The sequence below is a fragment of the Eucalyptus grandis genome, chromosome 8 (assembly GCF_016545825.1).
Source record: "Eucalyptus grandis isolate ANBG69807.140 chromosome 8, ASM1654582v1, whole genome shotgun sequence".
Taxonomy (NCBI): domain Eukaryota; kingdom Viridiplantae; phylum Streptophyta; class Magnoliopsida; order Myrtales; family Myrtaceae; genus Eucalyptus; species Eucalyptus grandis.
This window is the reverse complement of record NC_052619.1, coordinates 53,214,971-53,236,782: the sequence shown is the minus strand read 5'-3', so window position 1 is coordinate 53,236,782 and position 21,812 is coordinate 53,214,971. Positions and strand designations below refer to the sequence as shown.

General features: G+C 38.8%; 1 protein-coding gene and 1 long non-coding RNA gene across 5 annotated transcripts in view; one reads left to right on the top strand and one right to left on the bottom strand.

Annotated features, from left to right (window-relative positions):
* The window catches only part of LOC104415067 (disease resistance protein RPV1-like), a 97,727-nt gene that overhangs the window by 69,328 nt on the left and 6,587 nt on the right, over window positions 1–21,812 (bottom strand). The window lies entirely within an intron of this gene.
* Window positions 11,702–20,268, top strand: LOC120286516. 4 transcript variants are annotated; one of them, XR_005545148.1, is made up of 8 exons: window positions 11,702–11,907; window positions 12,904–12,970; window positions 13,255–13,327; window positions 13,417–13,577; window positions 15,886–15,957; window positions 18,833–19,027; window positions 19,562–19,650; window positions 19,811–20,268. It is a non-coding gene; the product is annotated as an uncharacterized LOC120286516 (long non-coding RNA). The 4 variants fall into 4 exon arrangements; XR_005545149.1 differs by adding an exon at window positions 17,195–17,244 and having other exon boundaries at window positions 19,562–20,268; XR_005545150.1 differs by having other exon boundaries at window positions 12,904–12,954; window positions 13,040–13,327; window positions 19,562–20,268.

Genomic DNA, 21,812 nt, shown 5'->3' with positions numbered 1-21,812 from the left:
GTTTTTGTGTTGGTTTTAATTTTCCTTTTTTTCTTTTTTCGATTTTGGTTTTATGCCAGTGGTGCGAAAATTTCCCGCCAGGCAGTGCGGGGGAAATGTAGGAAGTGTACTTTCGTTCCCCTCCGTGGGAATTGAAGCCACCGCCTGGCTCACCGGCTCGAGTTGGGGTTGATCCGTCTTGGCCTCACCGCCCGAGTCATGATGGGTTGTGAATTTTTGTTTCAATAGATAAAGAGAGCAGGATGAGACGATCATCCATCATGAAATATTTGATTTGAGTTATTATTAATTAATTCAAAGTATATAAATTTGGCATTGCAACTTCACCGGCGTGCTCAAAGTCTGAAAAATCTTTCCACGTGATGCAGTAAACACTTAAGATACTAACTGCTTAGAAGTATGCTCATAACATAACAATTCATGAAAAATGCTATGATTCTTTAATCACTCAGGGGTGAGTTAGAATCTTTTAATGTTCAATTTTTTTTATTTCATTTCTTTAATGGTAAGAAAAATTAAATCGTGTATAAAATTGTTCTATCTTTGTACCTTTTTAAATATCCCACTACAAATATAAATTCATGAGAGCCACTGAACATGGCGCCTATCATACATTTGGGTTCTTATTTTATATTTATAAAAAAAATCATCCATGCTCTTTGTTCTTTAAAAATGTATCATGATTTCTGTTGTCTAAGATCGTAAACTCTATTTACTTTGCACATAGCCAATGAAAAAGCCCAATGATTTTTGTTCTCCACATTCGCGGACCTTTTCTTCTATTCCTCATTCATTTACATGTAGATTCAATGCTCACGGTCATATTGCTAACGTATTCGATTAGAGAAATTATGGGAAGATAATGATAGAGTTATGGAGTGTGACGGAAGAAAGTGCTATTAATGCATAGAGACTTTTATTGCTAATGGTGTACATGTAATTCTCATGTTAAACTAATGTTGATAGTGTAAAAATTGTATAGTGCAACATTGTAATTTTTTTTTCTTTCTTATTCCGAAGGGATTTTTTCACTTAAAACTTCGCTTGTTATCTTTTTTAATTTTTTCTCTTCAACAAATTGCATTCCTAACAAGATAATGCCACAATTTTCAAAAAGGCTATAAGTTTCTACGAGGTTATAAGTTCGAAACACATTCGCATTATAAATAGTTTGGAAATTTTAAACAAATTGTCTTGACTCCGAATACTATAAGTACATTTAACTAAAAAGGAAAAGAAAATATTGCATCTTGTTCGACATAAGTATTTAGAGAGCATTCAAGAATCTATACATAATAGCAAGTTGTCTTTTTAAACTTTCTTTCTAGCCCGAGAGAAGTAGATTTCAAAATTTATAGTTAAGTTCAATTCATTAGTCACTCAAGTTCGGTTATATTCTTTTGAAGTTTGAATAACTTAAAGTTATTAGATCGATTTGAGTTTGAATTCAAAAATATGACTCAAAAAACTTTCCACCATAGTGGAGGGTGCATTTTTTATATACCTAAAAAATATAAATTAAACAGATAAAGGATATTAATCAATCTTTAATTTTGGTCCTTTTGAGAATCCTGGTTTGTTGTTGTGTTTTTTTTTTCTGTTCGAATTTCAGAATCCTGGTTCGGATCCAGCCAATTAAACTAAGCTTGAGAGACGAGCCAAAAAAAAAAAAAGAAGAAGAAAAACTAAGCTCGAGTCAAAGTGCTAATGTGGAGTCATCAAAGGGGAGCTCCAAGAGAGAACCCCGAATTTGAAATATCAGCGGAACTTACTTTAGTGCCCCCACGCAAACGCCGAAATCACCGATTGTGACCGCCGACAGAAGAAGACGCTGAGGGCAAAACAGGAAAATTAGTAAATTCATCTTCCTCTCCTTCCTTTGCCCCAAGTCATAGTAGCTTTCGATCGCCATGAAATCCACGAACTTGCGAGACTGGAATTGGAGCAATATGGACAAAGATCCGCGGTCAATCTCCCTATCTCACTGCGCGATCGCGCTGTAGCTTTCTCGATGACGCTGTTCGATCCGTTTCTCTTTTAGAATATGGAGCGGAACAGGTTGTGGTTGGAGAGTGACGGTTCGACGTGCTTGATCGCTGCAAGTGGAGTGAGAGGTCAATTGCAATGCGTGTTCATGGATCAGTTTTTGCTGTGATCCTCTGGCTCAAAATTCTGATTGGGAGTTTTTGATTGTGATAAGGTGCGAACAAACAGGCACTATGGTCGAGTGCATCGGTTTTGAGCTTGGGAAAGTGAGATTTGTATAGTGAATTTAGCTGATTAGGCAATTCAGGGTTGGGGGAAGTTGTTGATCAAATTTTCTTATATTTGTTCGATATAGATCTCACCCTTTTTTGTTCACTTTGGGGATAAAATTTGTTGAGTGTCTCACAGTAATTGACTCTTGGCTACTGAATTTCAAACTTTTAGGAGGTAAACAATTTATGTCATCTTGACATAGACATGTAAGAATGATCTGATCAGCCTTTGGAACGAGAGCTATAAGCTTTTACCTTCTATTTCTGATATGCTGGAATTAACATTAGCGGAAACTAGCAAAACTGAAATTCCTTCATCATTTCAAAGCATAAATTGCCAATTGTGACCATTCAATATGTTTTAACTAGACATTGTTGCTAAGGTTGTGTGAATGTAAATGGTCAATTCTTGAGATGAGATTTTGTAGGTTTACATGTCACATTAGATAGATCTTTTTAGTTGGACGTGGTTCTAATAGTTTTGGAAAGACTAAGGCAATTCAATATGTTTTAACTAAACATCGTTGCTAAGGTTGTGTGAAGAATAGATCCCGATTACTAAATGGTCAATTCTTGAGATGAGATTTTGTGGGCATATATGCCGGATCCTCCTTGGCTTCCTTTGATTTGCGAAAAATATTTTTTAGGGAAAACTTTTTTCAAAATTTCTGGTGTTCTGAGGGTGGAAAATGTGGTCAAAGAAATTTTCCAGTCCTTCTTGGGGAAGTCCATTCTTTTTCACGTTAGGACTTCTTTCTCACGTCCTTCCTTCAGAGCTTCATTTCCTCCTTCCTTCCGCCTCTCGGTCTTCGTCAAGGAGCTCTTCGGCAGGGCCAAGGCCCAAGGGTTTGCTCTACGCGATCTCTGATGCTACCATCTCGTCTTCCTCCAATGCCGTCACAAGCACTACGGCCGCTAAGCAGAACGGCGATTGGCTCTGCGGTATCACCAATTACATGGAGAGCGCTCTAAAGGAGTGCAGAATCAACCTTTGGAGCTAATTGCAGCAGATTGTGCTCTTTTGCTTCTATTCCTTTTAATAGCGATTAGCTTGTGATTGATTGGCCGATGTTGAAACTCTTGCTGGAGGGGGAGTTTCTGTTGAAGCATTGTCTTGAGGATGGCGAATTGCAGATTTAAAAAGGAAGCATGAATGACTGGATAATGTTTGCCTACTAATCTTGAGAGTTAAAAATTGGAAGAAAACAAGTTAGACTACTAATCTTGAGATTTTTTTTTTTAATGATTTTTGGGCACAATATTAAGAAGGATAATAATTCCTTTTTGGATAATGTTTGCCTTCTCTATGGAGAATAAATCAACTTGTCTTTTTTTCTTCTATGAGGAATTTAGGCGAAGGAATAAATTTTAGTGTCACTTTGCGGATCAATTTACTCACGGACCAACTTTCTTCTGATTGAATTGGGTTAGAATAGTTGAAACTCAACAATCCATACTTTATATAATAAGCCCACATCTTTATAATTCCAATAGTATTTCTCCCTTTGGCTCAATAGATCTTGGCCAGGGCACAAGGAGGCACAAGCACGGAGTCTAATGTTCGGCCTTGATGGACTTGGGCCTGAGCCCGGCCTATAGACCCGGGTTTGTAGAGGCTGGGCTAGAGACCAAACATGGGAAATGCATGTTTATTTAGAAAAGGAAAAAAAAAATACTTTCCTTTCAACTTTCAGTCAAATACCAAAAAATATTATCACTTTCCTTAAAAAATGATTTTACAAAAACATTTTCTAGAAATGTCACTTTATGTGAAGCATACGGGACTCAGTAGCTTTTGAACTGGTTATTAATGTTTTTTAATTTGACTGGATAAATAGGATCCTGTCTCATCGCTCGTCAATTTATTGACGGGTCCGAAATTTCAATAAAGAAATTATCGGAGAAAAAATTGAAGATCAAAAAGAAAATAGAAAGGAAAAGGAAAAGAGAAAAGGAAAATGTACATAAAGGCATTATGTATTTTATTTTTCCTTTTTCTCTCTATCCCTTTTCTCTCTTTCTCTCTCTCTCTTCTCTCTTCTCTCCCCTCCCCCTCGTGCGAATCCCTTCCCCACCGATTGCCCTCTGCCGTTTCTCATTTTGCTTCCCCTTTCACTTTTTATTTTGACTTTTCAAACTTCCTTCTCTCTTATCTTCTCTCTCTCTCTCTCTCTCTTCCCCCACTCCCCCACGTGACCGAAAGCCCCCTTCCCCTCGTTTCTTGCCCGTGAAAACCAGAAACGAGGAAGAAGAAGCCGCACGGTTGCAGCTCGTCGGAACCGTCGCTGCCCGCACCGCCGCTCGTCTCGCCGCCGCACCGCCGCCCGCGCGGCGCCCGCGCGCTCGCCGCCGTCCAGCCACTCGTCCGTGCGCGCCCAAGCCGCGCGATCCAGCCACGACCCAGCTCGGTTCCGCCCCAACCAGCCCCTGTCCGGCCACCTCCGGCCACCACCCGACTCCGCCCGACCTCCCCGACGTTCCCCTCGCCCTCCGCCGGCCTTGCTCCGCCATCTCAGTCACCGGAATAGCCTCGTTTGGCCATGAACAGCAGCTGGAAAAATGGGTTTCCAGCACTGTTCAAGGCCGTTTTGGGCCGTTTCCCGGCCCCGAACCCGAGCCGTGCTTTGGGAACAATTGTTCCTCGCGTCGCCGCTGTTGGATTGATCCGATTTGCGCGCGATTTGGTGAGTAATCTCACTAATCCTGGATTAGTTGGCTAATTATGCTTTAGGTTGGTTTAATTTTAATTAATTATGTTTAGGTTGTTAGATTAGAATAAATTAGCAATTATTAGTCAATTGTGATGTGATTTAAATAAATTGATTGCGCAATTAGCAAGTAGACGTGGTCTACTATTTATTGAAGCATCTCGGGAATTTTCCGACCCCTAATTGGACTTCAATTTGGCGATTCGGGCCTAAGTGAGATTTTTGGGTATTTAAATATTAATTTTTGGAATTAAATTTAATAATTATTTATTTTCCGAAAATTCAAGTGAGATGGTTCGGAATCGGAAAATTATGCTGATGATCGTAGCGAAGTTTGTTTATTTAATCGGACTTTATGTTAAGCTAAATTGAATTTTTAATATTAATTAATTTTCGAAATTAATTAAATAATTATTTATTTTCCGAAAATTCAACTGAGATGGCCTGGAACCGGAAAATTATGCTGATGACTGTGGTGAAGTTCGTTTATTTAATCGGGCCTTATTTTGAGCTAAATTGAATTTTTAATAATTAATAATTAATTTTCGAAATTAATTAATTAATTAATTATTTTTCGGAAATTAAGATTTTGATGGCCGACAACCGAAATCTCGTGCTGATCGTCGTTGCGCAGTCCGTTTATTTATTTGAGCTCCACGTTGTATGGAATTGGATAAATTGTGATATTTTAGGGATTTACCCTAAATTGATTGGAATTGATTGAGATTGAATTGTTGATTGGTAAATGGCCAAGTATGTTGGCCAAGTATGTTATTCAGTATTTATAATGCTTTGTTGAATTGATTTAATTATTTGATTGAGAAATTGTTGGGCATTGGTTGTCAGTATTGAAAGTTGATTGTTAACCACTTGAAAGAAGCACGTGGCTCGGTGAATTGGAATATCACCTGGAGAATACACGTGAGTTCAGTGGTAGAACATATTGAATTATTTGTGTTGGCTCTGTGATGAATATATCACCTTGGCGAAAAAGACGCCCGAGAGCATATTGAATTGTTTGTGTTGGCTCTGTGATGAATATATCACCTTGGCGAAAAAGACGCCCGAGAGCATACTGAATTGTTTATGTTGGCTCTGTGATCAGTGTATCACCTTGGCGAAAAGACGCCCGAGAGCATATTGAATTGCTTATGTTGGCTCGTGATCGTGTATCACCTTGGCGAAAAAAGACGCCCGAGAGCATAGTAAAGTGTTCACTGTACGTCACCTTGGCAAATTGACGCCCGAGAGCATTGATGGAGCTCTGTGACTAAGTGTAGGCATCTAAAAGGGCACGTGGGCTCGGTGACTTGATGCATCACTTTGGCGAAAAGGTCGCCTGAGAGAATGCACGTGGGCCCAAGGTTCAAGGCACGTGAACTCGGAGACTTGGAAGGTCGTCCTGGAGAATGCACGTGGCCTAGCTTTTAAATATCCCACAGTGGGGATTGATTCGTATGACATGTAATCGACTGGTTCGATTTGTTTGAAGTGAATAGATGTTTATTGTGAATTGTACTGACTTGCAAGTGGGATCTGATGCTAAGGTACGTCTTACGCCCTATGCGTGTATAGGCGGCCTATAGTATAATAGTTTACTAATTGGGCTTAGTGGGGTAGAACTCGCGAGACGTAGTCTCATCCCGGTTTGGGGAAAAACATTTCGGGACCCCGTTGAGGAGGCGAGGAGGAATCGAGAAGGAGAACTCGGAAGTGAAACCCGAGTAGAAGGATTTTTGGAAGAAGAAGATAATACCGAGAGAGATTTTGAGTATAACCGAAGGGATTGAGATTCCATCTTCTTTTGTGAGCTCCAATTGATGTGAATAGTTATGAAGTTCTCTAATTGATGTCATGTACAAAAGTTTGGTTATAAATTTCAATATGAAAAATATGGCCCTGTGCCTTACCTGGGGTGCGTGGGTGGTGGTTTCCTGCGGGCCTTCCCAGGGTTTACTCTTCGGCTGCCGGCCGTGCGGGAGTTCCCTGGGTTATCAAAAAAAAAAAAAAAATATGGCCCTGCTTTTCTATCTCATTGTTTTATTGTCTTGGGATTTTATCTGCTTCCGCATGTGCTAAAAAATGAAAGGGTCGGCGATACATTGTCCGGGATATCGCATTATAAAATCGACCAAGTGAGACGGATGTGTGCGTGCCTGAGGATCGGGGCGTGACATGCAAGATAATTGAATTAATAGCTAATATTCAGCACTGCATATAGGTATATAATTCGTGTCATAGTGGCCTACCAATTTGCAATGCTTGTGATGGCTTTATCTTTAAACTTCATTTACTAGTTTGTCTCTATTTCTAAACAATGTGTGCATGTGTATATTATGTGTAGGCATATGTTGGGGGTGGCCAAGGACCTTAGTGCCACGGTTATAGCTTTTAAAGGTACTCAAGATTGTACGTATGCATGTTAACTTTTGCAATTCCTCCCCTTATAATCAACATGTAAAGGATTTGTTGAAAATTTAAGCTAAGAAGAGCAGCCTCCGGTGAACGCGTACACAGGGCACACAGGTCTGCTGTCCATAAGAACGGAAAAGGGTGAATCATTTCCCCCGAGGCAGACAGGAAAATCCTGTGCTTGTAAATATTAGATGAAGTAATGAGGCGTAACAGGCTGCATCAGATCACCAATCATTAGATGGATCAGGATTCCTGCTCCCAAGAGTTCATTCTACCTTAATAACTAAAATCTATGGAAAAAACAAAAACAATATCATGCTCGTTTTCAAACAGGAAACGAAGAAGAAGAAGATTATCTTATGCACTGAAGATCGGGTTGGCTAGTTCAGAATTATTCGGTGTTTGCTAATAAGAACGTACAGAGCTAAATGAGAGTAAAAGGGAACATAGTAGTCGGCTCCTTCCGTGAAAGATATCAAGCCCGTGCGCTATCTATTTAAATCTGTAATTACCACGTGCTTGAGAAATGCAGGGAGAACGTGTGTCTAGCTAAGCTCTGCTTTTGCTTTGCTTAATTCTTGCTTCTGTCTGGATTCAAACATTTTAGTTTATTTAAAAAGTTACTAAGGCGGCGTCAGCCTTGATTCATGAACAGTCAAGAGCGATCATTACACATTTGGAATTTACCCATTTATCATGCTTCACCTACAGTGGCCAGAACTCTCTTCGCACCCTTCCTTGAAACCAATTCGCTCTCACATTTCCTCTATGAAGTCTCTAGTAAATGGATGCATCTCTTAAGCAAGGACTTGGCTTGTTCATCCTTTTCCACCTCATGTAGATGGCCCAGTAAATCCTTCCAAACTGCATCTGTCCTGAACGTTGAAGGAAGCTGCCTACAGAGGGTGATCATCTCCAAAAGGCACTCTGAAGCACTGACGTGAACCTAAATTTGAAAATGTATCAAATAGATTATGGATCTGCTGTGCAAGATGAATATCTAAATTGCATTTGCAGAGAGGGTCTAAGACAATCTAGGACTCTTAAGACCATGTCAACTAATCAGTGCCATATATGAACTTGCTCTTGCTCGCACATACAAGAAATGGCTGTGTTGACTAAAATATAAAAATCCTTGGGATGGTATCAACTAATATCTCTGGTTTGGATGATCTACTTAGTAAGAGAGTAAACCATGTAAAAGGTAATTGCTTCAAGTGCATCGAGTCAGAATGAAATGGAATCCAAGGAAAACATCATCTGAACGCAACAGTCTGATTAATACAGAGCCCACCCCAGGAGAACCATCGAAACTTCAAAGATTTAAGGAAAAGAAAAATTCGGCTTCTTCTCATTGCGAAGGCAATGTGTGTTATCTAAACTCCGGAACTCTTAATGAATAACTTAATGGAACTCTTATTTACTGGAGTAATGTCGCCTAGATATGCATGGGGCTTCATAATGGTACAATCCTACGTCCACGTGAAAACCACATAAGATCAGATTGTTCTGAAGAAAATGAAGACGAAGGCGATTTCCACCACAAAGGGGAAAGTGAAGACATACCTGCGCCATCTTAACTGTGGCTATGCAGTCCGCCACATTGGGTAACACCGAAGAAAACAGCTTACAATTGCAAAGGAAAAACAGATGATCAGAATCCACATGAGCAATTTGGTGAACAGAATGACAACTGATTCTAAAGCCAGCAAGTGCAACATGTCCGTCATAATAAAAGAAAGCTATTATCCTTAGCCAAAAGTTAGAGATATCATCCTTTAGTTACCCGGTTTCTCAGCAATATTATTAGAAAGTGGATACTAATTACCTCATGAAACAAAGATGCTGTATTTGCATGTTGGGAAGCTAGCTGAGAATCAAGCAAAATGTCATGAATCCTTGCGCAGAGTCCCTTAATTGATAGAAAAGCCGATCCTTTGACTGCATAATGAAACAGTTAATAGAAACACTTTTCATGCAGCAATCACCTAAGAAAAATTTGGTTATGAAGATACCGGTCCATGACAACTCAGGTGAGAGGGAGACAATCCAGAGGTGCTTCAAGTTATTTTTCTCTTCGACAATATCATCAGTACATGCCACGTGGAATCATTACACCTTCTCTTCAACTCATGTGAATCCAACTTAAGAGCAATGCTCTACCCGAAAAACAAACTGGACATGCGTTAATCGATATAGAGTATTTATCTTCTTGATATTGCACTTTTTAGAAGGTTATTGTCGTAGAGGTGATGCCCTCGGTGCTGAGATATCTCACACTTTTTATAACAAATATTTATCCTATACAGTGTGATGAAGTTAACGTTCTCCTGCGTGAAGCATGGGCATTGAACAACTTCAGATTTAGTAATATGAGGCAACAATTATAAGGATTCCTCCGATAAATCACCATATAGTAAATTGACAAGATAATGCACTTAGAAGTTATACAAATTGACTCGACCTCATTGGGTAAGTTAATTAGCAATCAAAGCCACCGAAACATCCTAACCAAACCAAATTAAAACAAAGAAGATTTGAATAAGGGTATATAGAATTATAAAACCATATAAGAAGTGGACATGCGAAGTGCACATGAAGGGAAAATTTGCATGAACCTCAGAGTAATTCATATCTGTAACAGAATAGAAGGCGCTTCTTATCAGAAAAAAGTACTCAACAGAGCAGGTATCCATTGTTTTCTCTCTTGCAGAAGCTTGCCAAAGTTCGATCAAGCAACTCCATAACGTGCTGAATTTCCAAATCACCTATGGTGAAGTATGCCTATCTGTTTTAATTTCTTTAACGTCGATACATTAGGAAACTTCAGGACTGAGTTGTCGGTGGAGATCCATAAATTTTCCAACAAATTCGGTCAACCGGATTACCACAATGATGTAAATGGAAAGCCATTAGTTTTCTCAAGCCACTCAGACCATCCAATTTGCCTAGTTGGTTGAGTTTGTTCAGCTCCAAAGTTCTAAGACTTCCAGACTCTCAAGGTCTGGAATTTCTCTGACTGCAGAATACTCGATTAAGGCAGGAGTCCATGTCAAGCACAGAGAATTTGTAGACTCTACAATCCTTGACATTCAAGCATATGCTTTATTGAGGTCATGCAGCAATCCCTTTGTAGGCAGAAATCCATGTCAAACTTTCCCTTCCATCTTGGTAGCTTGTCTGAGAGGAGGTATTAACTGAGTTATCCAGCGTTGGATTCATCTACCAGTAAGAACACTTTTGAGGGACATCTTATCCTTGTTTCGTCATTCTATTCAAAATCATTTCTCCGTTCACGCTGCTCCATGGTTTTATGGCAGTATCATTATTTGGATTGCCCTCTCCGGTGATATTACTTGCTGCTTTCACTCTTCTCTGGAAGAGACCTTGGAACAGAACAGCAAAAACAACGATGGTAGCAACCGTCACCGCACACAGGGCAACCTCGAGTGAGTCAATCGTTTTGCGCTAGTACGAGTGGTCAACCTCAACAGAAACAACATTCGTTGAGCTGCACGAGGATTGGGGGTGATCCGACTTGGCCTCCCCACCTGAGTCACAATGGGTTGCGATTTTCTTTTTTCCTTATTAAAAAAAAAAAAAGATGTGAGATAATCAATACGATTTATCCATTTTTGTTGATACATAAAGTATTATATCCGTCACAAAATATCTTGTTTGGGTCATAACCAGTCAATCCATCGGTAAGTGTACAAGTCCACTCAAACTATTGTATTTACATTTGATCTATAAAAAAGTAAAAACTATTGAATCCACTTCCATATAAGCTTCAATGACTATTAAAGAATTGATACGTCATGACAAGTTGCTTTCTCAAACTCTCTCAGCCCGAGAGAGGGGGTTCCATAATTCATAATTAAGCTCAGCTTGCTTTTAATATATGTTGAATCATATTCTTTTCGAATTCAAAGAAAAGTTTTGCATAATTCTAGTTTGAGATTGATCCGAGCTTGGAATCGAAAATATTTAACTCAAGAAGCTTGCGATCATAATAGAGCAATCGTATTTTTATATACCTCCACCAATATTCATGAATGGATAAGTAACATCGACTTAATTGAACCATGCCGAGTCAAAGTGCCCATTTGAAAGACATCAAAGGAAGCGCCAAAAGAGGAGAGACGGGGAGAACGCAAATTTGTCCGGGAGCACGACTCATTTTAGCCAAACTTCCTTCATTGCCCTCATGGAAACAACAAAATCACCGAACGTGACACCGAATATGCCCGCCGACAGAGCAAGCGCCCGAGGGCAAATCAAAAAAATGGGCAAATCCATCGTCACCCTCCTTCCGTTCCCCCACCCCCACCCCCAAGTCGCCGGAGCTTTCGATGGCCATCCGTCGCGGAAATCGCTATAGTGCGATGAGCGCTGCGAAGACCAGGATTGGAGGTTTGAATTCGAGCAATACGGAGGAAGACCGCAATCGATCTATCCATCTCGCCGGGCGATCGCTCGATCGCGCCATTCGATCGCGCATGATTGTTTTGCTTACATATGGAAAGGTAACGAAGATCGGAATTTCTTTTGTTGCGCAATATCGTGTTTTTGCTCCACAACGCTGTTCGATCCATCCCCTTACTGAGGAGAAGAACAGGTCGTGGTTGAGGGCGATGGTGGTTCTGATCATGCTTCATTGCAATTCGTGTTCATGTAATCAGTTACAGTTGTGATCCTCTGACTTGATTCGGATTGGGAGTCTGGATCGTGATAAGGTTCATATGGACAGGCTCTAGTATCGAGTACGTCAGTTTTAAGGCCGGGGAAGTGAGATTTGTGTGGTGAATTTGGCGGGTTAGGCATTTCAAGGTTGGGGGGAATCGCTGACCGTGTTGTGGAGCTGTAGTGCCTGATTGAGTGGGGCATACTATAGCCGAACGATTCCTCTGGTGTAGATTTCAATGTTTTCAAAGCATATGACTATCAGTGTTGTGTTGTATTTGGTTGGTTTTGTTAAGATCTTGGATTACCGATTTTGGATTGACGCTACCACTGGAATAGGGTCAGATCAATCGAATTCCCTTATATTTGTCTGACACAAAAATTTCAAACTGCTGTTTCTACTTTGGGGATAAAATTTGTTGAGTATCTCACAGTGATTGACTATCAGCTATTTAGCTTTTCTCCAGTCGAGTAATGGACTGTAGCTTATAGGTTTCAGTGGTGTAGCTTTATGGGAAAGAGGAGCCTTACGATTTAATATGACACTGTTGCTAACGCTGCTTACAGAATAGGTCCTCAGTACTAAATGGCCAATTCTTCAGATGAGATTTTGTGGGCATATGCTGCATCCTCTTATTAGCTTCTGACTGGTAATTAATGCCTTTGGATCTGAAATTAGGTGTTCAAGGTCATTGAACTAATAGTTGACGTCCAGCACTGCTTACAAGTATATAATTTGTGTCACGGTGGCTACCAATTTGCGATGCTTGTGATGCCTCTATGTTTGAATTTCATCTAATTTTGTCTTTATTTCTAATCGATATATATATTACCTGTAGGCATATATTATGGTGGCCAGGATATTAATGCTACGGTTACAGCTTTCAAAGGTACTCGAGAACATAGGTATGCATGTTAACTTTGGCAATTCTTCCTCTCACATTTGACATGCGAACGATTTGCTGAAAATTTAAGCTAAGAAGAGTAGCCTATGGTGGATATGTACACAAAGCACATGGATCTGCTGTCCATAAGAAGGGAAAACAGTGAATCATTTCCATGGAGACACAAAAGTTATGTGCTTGTAATTTTAGATGAAGTCATGAGAAGATCACATACTTCACTAATTTTGTTCTTGGAAAAGTTGTTTGAGGTTTTCAGTTAGTGATTACTTCTATTTATTTCTACAGCATATAGAATTGGGTTGAAGATCTCTGCTGGAAACAGCTTGACATAAACCACCCCAACATGCCTGGTGCCATGGTGAGTTCTAGATACAGTAAGCCTCTTGCAAGTTGTGGATACTTCTGATTTGGAATGAGTTACAGTCTTATTCTATTGTCTTTGCTTAGGTTTATCGTGGATTTATTATGCTTATCACAATATGATAATGTGACGTGGTACTTTGGATGCTGTTAAGTGAGCCAAGGATTTATATGGAGACGTCAACATCATGGTGACAAGGCATTCTATGGGAGGGGCTATGCCATCCTTTTGGGGACTTGATCTTGTGGTAAGATAGTTAAAAAATTGTTATGGTTCAGATATTGGTTCTTCTCTATTGTGTTTTCCAATTATTCAGTTTTGGTAAATTTAAGAGTTATGGGAATTCTATGCCAACTCTGGCTTGAAGAGTCTAGACTCTAAAGATTCTGCATATCTTGAACTTTCTATGGCTTCATATTTATATTTAGAATTGATTAGCATCTTGTTCTTTTTTTTTTTTTTTTTTTTGGGTACATCAACCCATAGACAAAACACAAGCAGAATGGGGTGCAAACGGCCCTTGATCGAAACGGCAATTATGGAGTATTTAGTTGTGTGAATTGAGTCTTACCTCTTAAGCCATGGAGGTTCAAGTTGGTTGAATACCTAAATATAGTGGATAAAGACTTTTTACTAATCATTACAAAGTTTACTTGCTGGAAACTTTAAGGGATTATTGAAATGTTTATGGTATGGATATGTAACTTTTGCAAGCACTTGAAGTTCAAATTTTATCATGTAATCTTGAAGTGCTAATGCATTTTAAACTAAAATATATTGATCCAAAAAATTTTATGGATTCTATGCGTTGTTTTTGTCTGTCTCTCTCTAACCAAAAGAAGCAGCTCCTTTTCAGTTGGACTGCTAGCCAAATATGTTGTTGGCCAGAGCCAATTCTAAAATGTCTAACTTACGTGTTTTGTCTTAGCTTTATTGGAAAGGATGGTCTAGAGTTTCCAAGGCACCTGTTATGGAATTGGTACCAGAAATGGTTACCATCCCAAAGTCATCTCCCATTAATTCTCTTATCCATGACAAGTTGTGATTTTTTAGGGTCTAACTTTGTCTTTGACTATTATCGCCTGCGGTGACCCAGTTGGATAAGACTCCCATTATCCTTTGTGAGAAGGAGAGAAGTTCGAATCTCGTTAGCCGCATGGGATCTTAAGTGTGATGTCGGGGTGGTGGGTCCTTTGCTAGCGTCACCTCGGGTTTACCTTGCCGGCTGCCGGCTGTACGGGGTTCCCAAGTCATCAAAAAAAAAAAACTTCATCTTTGACTTGGATTATACAGACATTCTCGTGGCCTACAATAGGATAATAGATTGCATGAACTTTAGATTAAACCTTTTCTTGAAATATTAATAGCTACTGTGACATCTTGTCTGAACACTTGGATGATTGAAAATGTCATTTTTGTTTGCTGGTTTCTTGCGGAAAATTGTTCTGAACTAATATGGTTAGATTGATCGAATTTCCATGTATTTGTTGGATACAGATCTCACCTTGCTATTTCTACTTAGGGGACAAAATTGCTCGAGTATCTCACAGTGATTGGCTATTAGCTGTTCAGCTTTTCTCCAGTCAAGTAATGAATTGTAACTTGGAGGTTTCAGTAGAGTAACTTCATGGGAAAGAGGAGCCTTGTGTTGTTTACCTATTCCCCTTTCATCGCATTGCATTGAATATATAACTCTTTAAGGTCACGTAGGGCAGTAGAAATACACTGAAATATTATTTTGAGTTGATGTTTCCTTAAAGTCTTCTTTTCACTTAATTCGTTGAAATAGCTTGCTAGAGATATAAGAAAATTGCTCCATTGCTTGCGATTGGATGAATTGTGATTGCATTTTCAATCTGAAATTTTCTTAACTGGTAAATGCAAAACTTAGAATGAGCTTCAAGGCTCATATAGCTGTTTACAATCACACTCTTGCGACGTTGTTGGTGGAGTATGCATCTGTCATAAGTGTTCTCTCTAAAGATTTCCGCATTTTCCCATAGGCTGTTGTTATTACCCTTTAGGTTTCATCATTTCAAAGCAATAAAATTGTAATTAGATGCAAGTCAGATTTGCCAGAACTTAATAGTTGGACTTGTCCAAGATGTGATGGAAAGACCAAGGTATTTAAATATTTTATTTTAGTCAATAAAATATTTTAATATGTTTTAATACGATATTGTTGCTAAGGTTGCCTGAAGAACGAATCCTCAACACTAAATGGCCAATTCTTGAGAGGACATTTTGTGGGCATATATGCTGCTTCCTTATAGTAGCTTCTGAACCGGTTGTTAATGCCGTTTGATCTGAAAGCAGAGGTTTAGATTCAGTGAATAGATTGTTTGTGTTCAGCACTACTTCTAAATATATAATTAGTGTCGTAGTCACCTAATAATTTGCGACACTTGTGATGCCTTTATTTTTTAATTGCATCTCCTTGTTTGTCTCTATTTATGAATATATATATATATGTATGTATGTATGTATTATTTTTAGGCAAATGTTTAGGTGGCCATGGACCTCAATGATGTGGCTACTTCTATTTATGTTTACAGCATGCTGAATTAGGTTGAAGATCTCTACTGGAATTGCTCGACATAAACTACCCTGACATGCTTGGTGCTATGGTGAGTTCTAGAGATGATTAGCCTCTTGCAAGCTATGAATACTTCTGGTTTGGATTGAGTTACAGTCTTAATTAATTAAGCTTTGCTTAGGTTTATTGTAGATTTTATTATGCTTATCACTATATGACAATTCGACTTGATATTTTGGATGCTGTTGTAAGAGCTAAGAATTTATATACCCTAACGCCATGGTGACTAGGGTGTTAGAACCGAACCAAAAAATCGAATCGAGCTGAAATTTCATATATTTTCGGTTTGGTTCGGTTTGGTTTTCGATCTTCCATTCGGATAATGAAGAAAATCAGCTTTCTTTTTATCGGTTTGGATTTTATCGGTTCAGTTCGGTTAGGCGAATTGGACCGTCCAAATAAAAATTCACTCTCGAAGCTCTAAAAAAGTAATATATGCTTTCAATCTCTCGTTTCCTTGGGATCTCTCTCTTTCTCTCCTCAAAGCGAACTCTTGGCCATGGGTACTCAAGACAGATTCGTCGCTCCAAGAAACCTCAAGAGAAAAAACACACGTATTCGCATCTCTCGCTCCCTCTGTGCATTGATGATTCGCTCCCCAAAGTGGAGCTCAACCAACGAGTTTGGTCCCCTCTCCCTCTCTATTTTAACCCACTCGTCCTCGAGCTTCTCCCCTCTGTAACCTCCAACCGCTTCCAAGCTCCATCTCTCTAGTTTCTCTCTTCTTCTTCTTTGTTCTTTTTCTGACGGACGAAACAGTGCTTGATGAAGGACCCATTATGGGTTTCTGTTGGCGATTGTGGTCCAAGTTCTTCTTTTTTTCCGTGGTTTCGGTTGGGAGTTCTGTGCGTTTGTTTTGGTGGGTTGAGTAGTTCACCTGGAAAACGGAAACGGGAGATTTATGGGTCTGTTTAATATGGCGATGAAATTGGCAATGCCAGTTTCTTGGGGCTGGGTAGTGCTGGTCTTTTTTCCTTCAAAAGTGTGACCCCTGTTTTGTTATTTCTTTTATTGGAATCTGAATATGGTTGGGGCGGAGTCATGAAATCTTGAATGGAATGAAGTCTGATACTAGAGCTCTTGATGCTCAAAATTTGCTTTATGGATTGGTTGTTTATACAAGTATGCTCATTGGAGGTGCATTTGACATGTTTGGGTTTTTGCCTCTTTGAGTTTTGTGACGCTTGATTTTTAATATTAGAGTTTATTGAAAAAAGAGAAAAAAAATGAAAACCGATCCGAACCGAACCATTGACACCCCGTGACAGGGCATTCTATGGGAGGGGCTGTGGCATCCTTTTGCGGACTAGATCTTGTGGTAAGATAGTCAAAAAACTGTTATAGTCGGTACTCGCGATTTTTATTGTTTTTTTTTCTCCTATCATGTTATTCCAAGTATCCAGTTCATAACTGTTAAGAGTCATCTGGAATTCTCTGCCAAATCTGTGTTGAAGAGTCTAGGCTCTTTATGTGAATCTTGAACTTTCCATCGCTCTCATATTTTCTTTTTCAATTCATTATTGACAGCATCTTGTTTTCTTTCATTTTTGGTAAATCAACCCATAGACAAAACACAAGTAGAATGGGGCGCAAACAGCCCTTTACTAGAACCACCAACTATTGAAGTATCTAGTTGTGTGAATTGAATCTTACCTGTTAACCTATGGAGCTTCAAGTTGGTTGAATACCTAAATATAGTGGTTCAAGACACTTCCAATTAATCATTACAAAGTTTAGTTGCTGGAAACTTTATGGGATTGTTGATATGCTTATGGTCTGGACATATAACTTTTTAAAGTCCTTGAAGCTCAAATTTTATGTCATGTAATCTTGAAGTGCTAATGCATTTTAAGATAAATTATATATTGATCCTAAATATGCGTTCTGTGTGCTGTTTTTGTCTCTGTCTCTCTCTAATCAAAAGAAGCAAGCCCCTTTTCAGTTGGACTATAGAGCCAGATATGTTGTAGGCTGGAGCCAATTCTAAGATGTCTAAATTATGCCTTCTCCCTCAGCTTTATTAAGCAGAGTGGTCCAGGGTACTTTCTTAGGCACCTGTTGCACAACTGGTCCCAGAAATGGAACTCGATCCAAATTCATGTCCCATTGATTCCCATCTCCATGACAAGTGGTGATTTTTGAGAGTTAAACTTTATCCTGGGAGTCTGATTATAAATGTTTGTGTGGCCTATGATATGATATAGGTTGCATGAACTTTAGACTATACCTTTTCTCATGGTATTAGTAGCAAGTATAGCATCTTGTAGTAACACTTTTGAGTGATCTAAAATTTTTTTTTTTTTTTTTTTTTTTTTTTTTTTTTTCTGGTTTCTTGCTGAAAATTGTTTCAAGCCAATTGTGATGTCACGCCCATGCGTCATGATCCTTTTTTAGATTTAGTTTCTCTGTTGCTGTTTATGACAGTAAGTTTTGTAGTTCAAGGGGCATTTTCACCACGATCCTGGAATGTTTATGTTACTACCAGGATGTGACTCACCCCACCAACATCCAAGTGCTTCTTGTGGAAGCAATTAATTGTGCCTCCGTTGTAAATTCACGCCTAATCTCACTATTCCATATTATTAACACCTTTTTTTGGTGCTGAGGGTGGGTTTGGTTTTGTTGCATGTGGGGTTTGGTGTTGGGAAATTATGAATGGGATCTTGATGGAGTTAATGCTAGACCTTCAACCCTCATGAAGAGAAACGGCTACTCTATTGTTCATCTTTGTATGTAAAATGTAATACATGGTTATTGACACAAAGTGTTTTTTTTTCCTGTCTTGAAAGGGCCATTGTGTATTAATTTTCAAGTTATTTGGCTGTCTAATTTTGTGTGCTGAAGCTGTTTTTTCCAGATCACCATTTGCTTGATTTACTTAAATAACTGAAACTCTTATTTTCCAGGTCAATCATGAAGCATGGAATGTTCAGGTTTTAACATTTGGACAACCTCGTATTGGCAATGCAGTGTTTTTGTCTTACTACAGTGACCGTGTGCCAATAACATTTCTAATTACTACTGGACTTGTTGTTGTGCCTCATTTGCCTCCGTACTATTCTCGGTTCCCACAGGAGACATGCCATCACTTCCCTAGATAGGTATAGCTTTGATCTTGACAGAATATCAAATAAATAATGGGGAATTGTCGCTGACTGAATTTGACGTTTGCTTCGCATTTCTATCAACCTACATAGGCAGTGAAGTCTTATATATTCCAACATTGTATTCAGCGTATAAATTATAACTGTCTTGTTTGTTTATCTTCTCTACAAAGCAGGGTACTTTGTAGGACTCCTGACCTTTAAAAATATCTGAGTAACTCTCATTCCTGCAAAAGCCATCATTAATCTTTCGTACCTGTTCCATAGTTTAATACACGTATGATGTTTGCTATGTATCGTGCGCATGTGATGGGTGACTACCTAGTCTTAAATTTCTGTGCAATTATACAGTCTAAATTATGTATGTACACTAATGCTTGAAATTATTGGTGACTAGCTCAAAGATAGCCACAGATAAACATATTGATGTGAGATAATGTGAAAATGATTTGATTCCACCTGCTTCTCTGGTGACTAATCATACTCATAACAGTGTTCACATGTTATTGTAATCTTCCCTTTGTGTTGTAGGTATGGCTGTATAATATAGGATTTGGTAGTCTGGTTTACCAGTTTGAGAAGGATTGGGATACATCTGGAGAATATTCATCATGCAGCAAGTAAGGAGCTAGTTTCAGTCGTAGCTACTTGTTCAAGCAATTATTTTCGTGGATTTATCATGCTACATGCAATAAGTGGTGTGATAGACTAGCTTGTTCTGGAGAATGTCCATTTGTACCAGGAATATTGTGGACAACTGATGATGGTGTGTTTCTTCAGATTGGTAAATGGGACAACATTGTAGACCATTTAGTCTTACTATAGTGGGGAATTAATGGCTGAGACATGGGGATCATGCAAAATCGTTGTGGATGCACTATTGACGGAATATGGAGGTGAAGATGTCAAAGGAAATCTTATGCTTTCTAGGAATCCTTCTCCTTCTGCATTGAGGCTGCAGACTCCAATGCCAAGAGCAACTTCAGTTGAAATTCTCCTGGGTCAGCACCTGGTTTGTCATAAATCATCAGGGACCTCTGTGATGAAGTTTGGTCACAAAATACATTCCATCGATCCTTTGTCCATATCCATAAGATCCATAGGAGCTCAAATTCAATCTAAATGTAAATAGCACAAAGTTGAATTCCTTGTAAATACAACTCCAGGATTTCAATTCAATGAATGTGTTTGCATGTTTGTCTGTCGATCTAATCTTGGGCCTGTGGCTGTTTACCAGACATAATGTGTGGATGCTGAGTTGAGCTATTCATAGTTGAATCATGCAGCTATTTTCCTTCTTTTCCCCCCTTTTTTGGGGCTTGAACTCGTGTTGAACTTCGCAAAATTAGCAGATGGGCGAAATTTTGGAACTGTGAGACTTGCACGGTTAGGCAATTAACCGGTTTTATAAGGTGAAACAAAGACTGTCTCGAGAGACCACTTCTCAAGTTGTAACCTTTCCTTATGCTACAAGCACATTGGCGCATGAGATTTTTTGGCCAAAGTACTTGAACTTTTTCCTGGCCTAGTTATGCAGATGAACTATCAAATCAGCCATCTTGGAAACAGATGATGACCTTGTCCTGCATCATTTCCACTGGCAAACTCTGCTAAATTTTATTTTTCAGGAGGTAAACAATTTCTATCGTCTTGGCATTGATTTATAACAATAATCTAATCAGCCTTTGGAACAAGAGTTGTAAGCTTTTAACTTCTTCTCTTTTTTTCTTCTTTTTTTCTTTTTGCTTTTTCCTGATATGTAGGAATTAACAATAATGGAAACTTGAAAAACTCTTGAAAAACTAAATTTTCTTCTTCATTTCAAAGCATATATTGCCTGTTATGACCGTTTAAAGCACATTGTGCAAGAGACCAAGTCCTTGACACTATAAGATTAGGTAGAGTTTGTACATTACGGTAAAGGCTAGAGTATAATACCAAATTGTTGGGAAAGAAATACTGTTTTGTCATCTTACTCGTATCTTTCTTTACCTGGCCAGCTGGTTTTTAATTGTAAGCATTAATTGAGAGCCATAGTTTACCTGCACAGAAAGACTCCATCTCTTACTATCCAGAGAAAAAGCTCAAATCATCATATGGGACTTTCGTCAGGGAACGATTCTCCCTATCAGTGTAAAAACCTAAAGCTCCTTTAGGATAATCAAAAGGTGAATGAAAGATCTTTTATAACTGATTACAGCCTAAATATTTGATTATGTCCTTCATTGTTTAAGCTGTAACAAAGCATAATTTTATAAGGCACGGGTATTGGCCTCAAATCTAAAGTACAAACTAGCAATTTCCAAAGATCTCACATTAATGACCATCATGTAAATTAACAAAATTAATGCACTCGAACATAATAATACTAGCATCAGTTTGTATATACAAGGCTTGTAAGAGCTCTAGTTGATGGGAAGTTGCGTAATTGTTTATCTTCAATGATGAACAATTAATTTTAAGATCCGTCAATGCTTGATATTCAGGGATTTCCGAATCAATGTGCAATCAATCAGGAGTTCTTTAAAGATTCTAGTTTTTCAAGCTTATCCAGTAGGTTGCAAAGTTTCCTGTAGTACTTCACATTTAAGGAAGCTAAGTGATTCAACTGACCAATGGATCGTCAATTTGGACCAAGCTTTCACATGACTACTCCAAGTCAATCGTTCTAAATGAACATATAGTCAGGAGTTCTATTAGAAGTGTTTGCAACACGTTAGATCCATGACGCATAATCAGTTTGCCGTCTGCCACAGAAAGAGCTTGCTAAGATAAGGTTTGG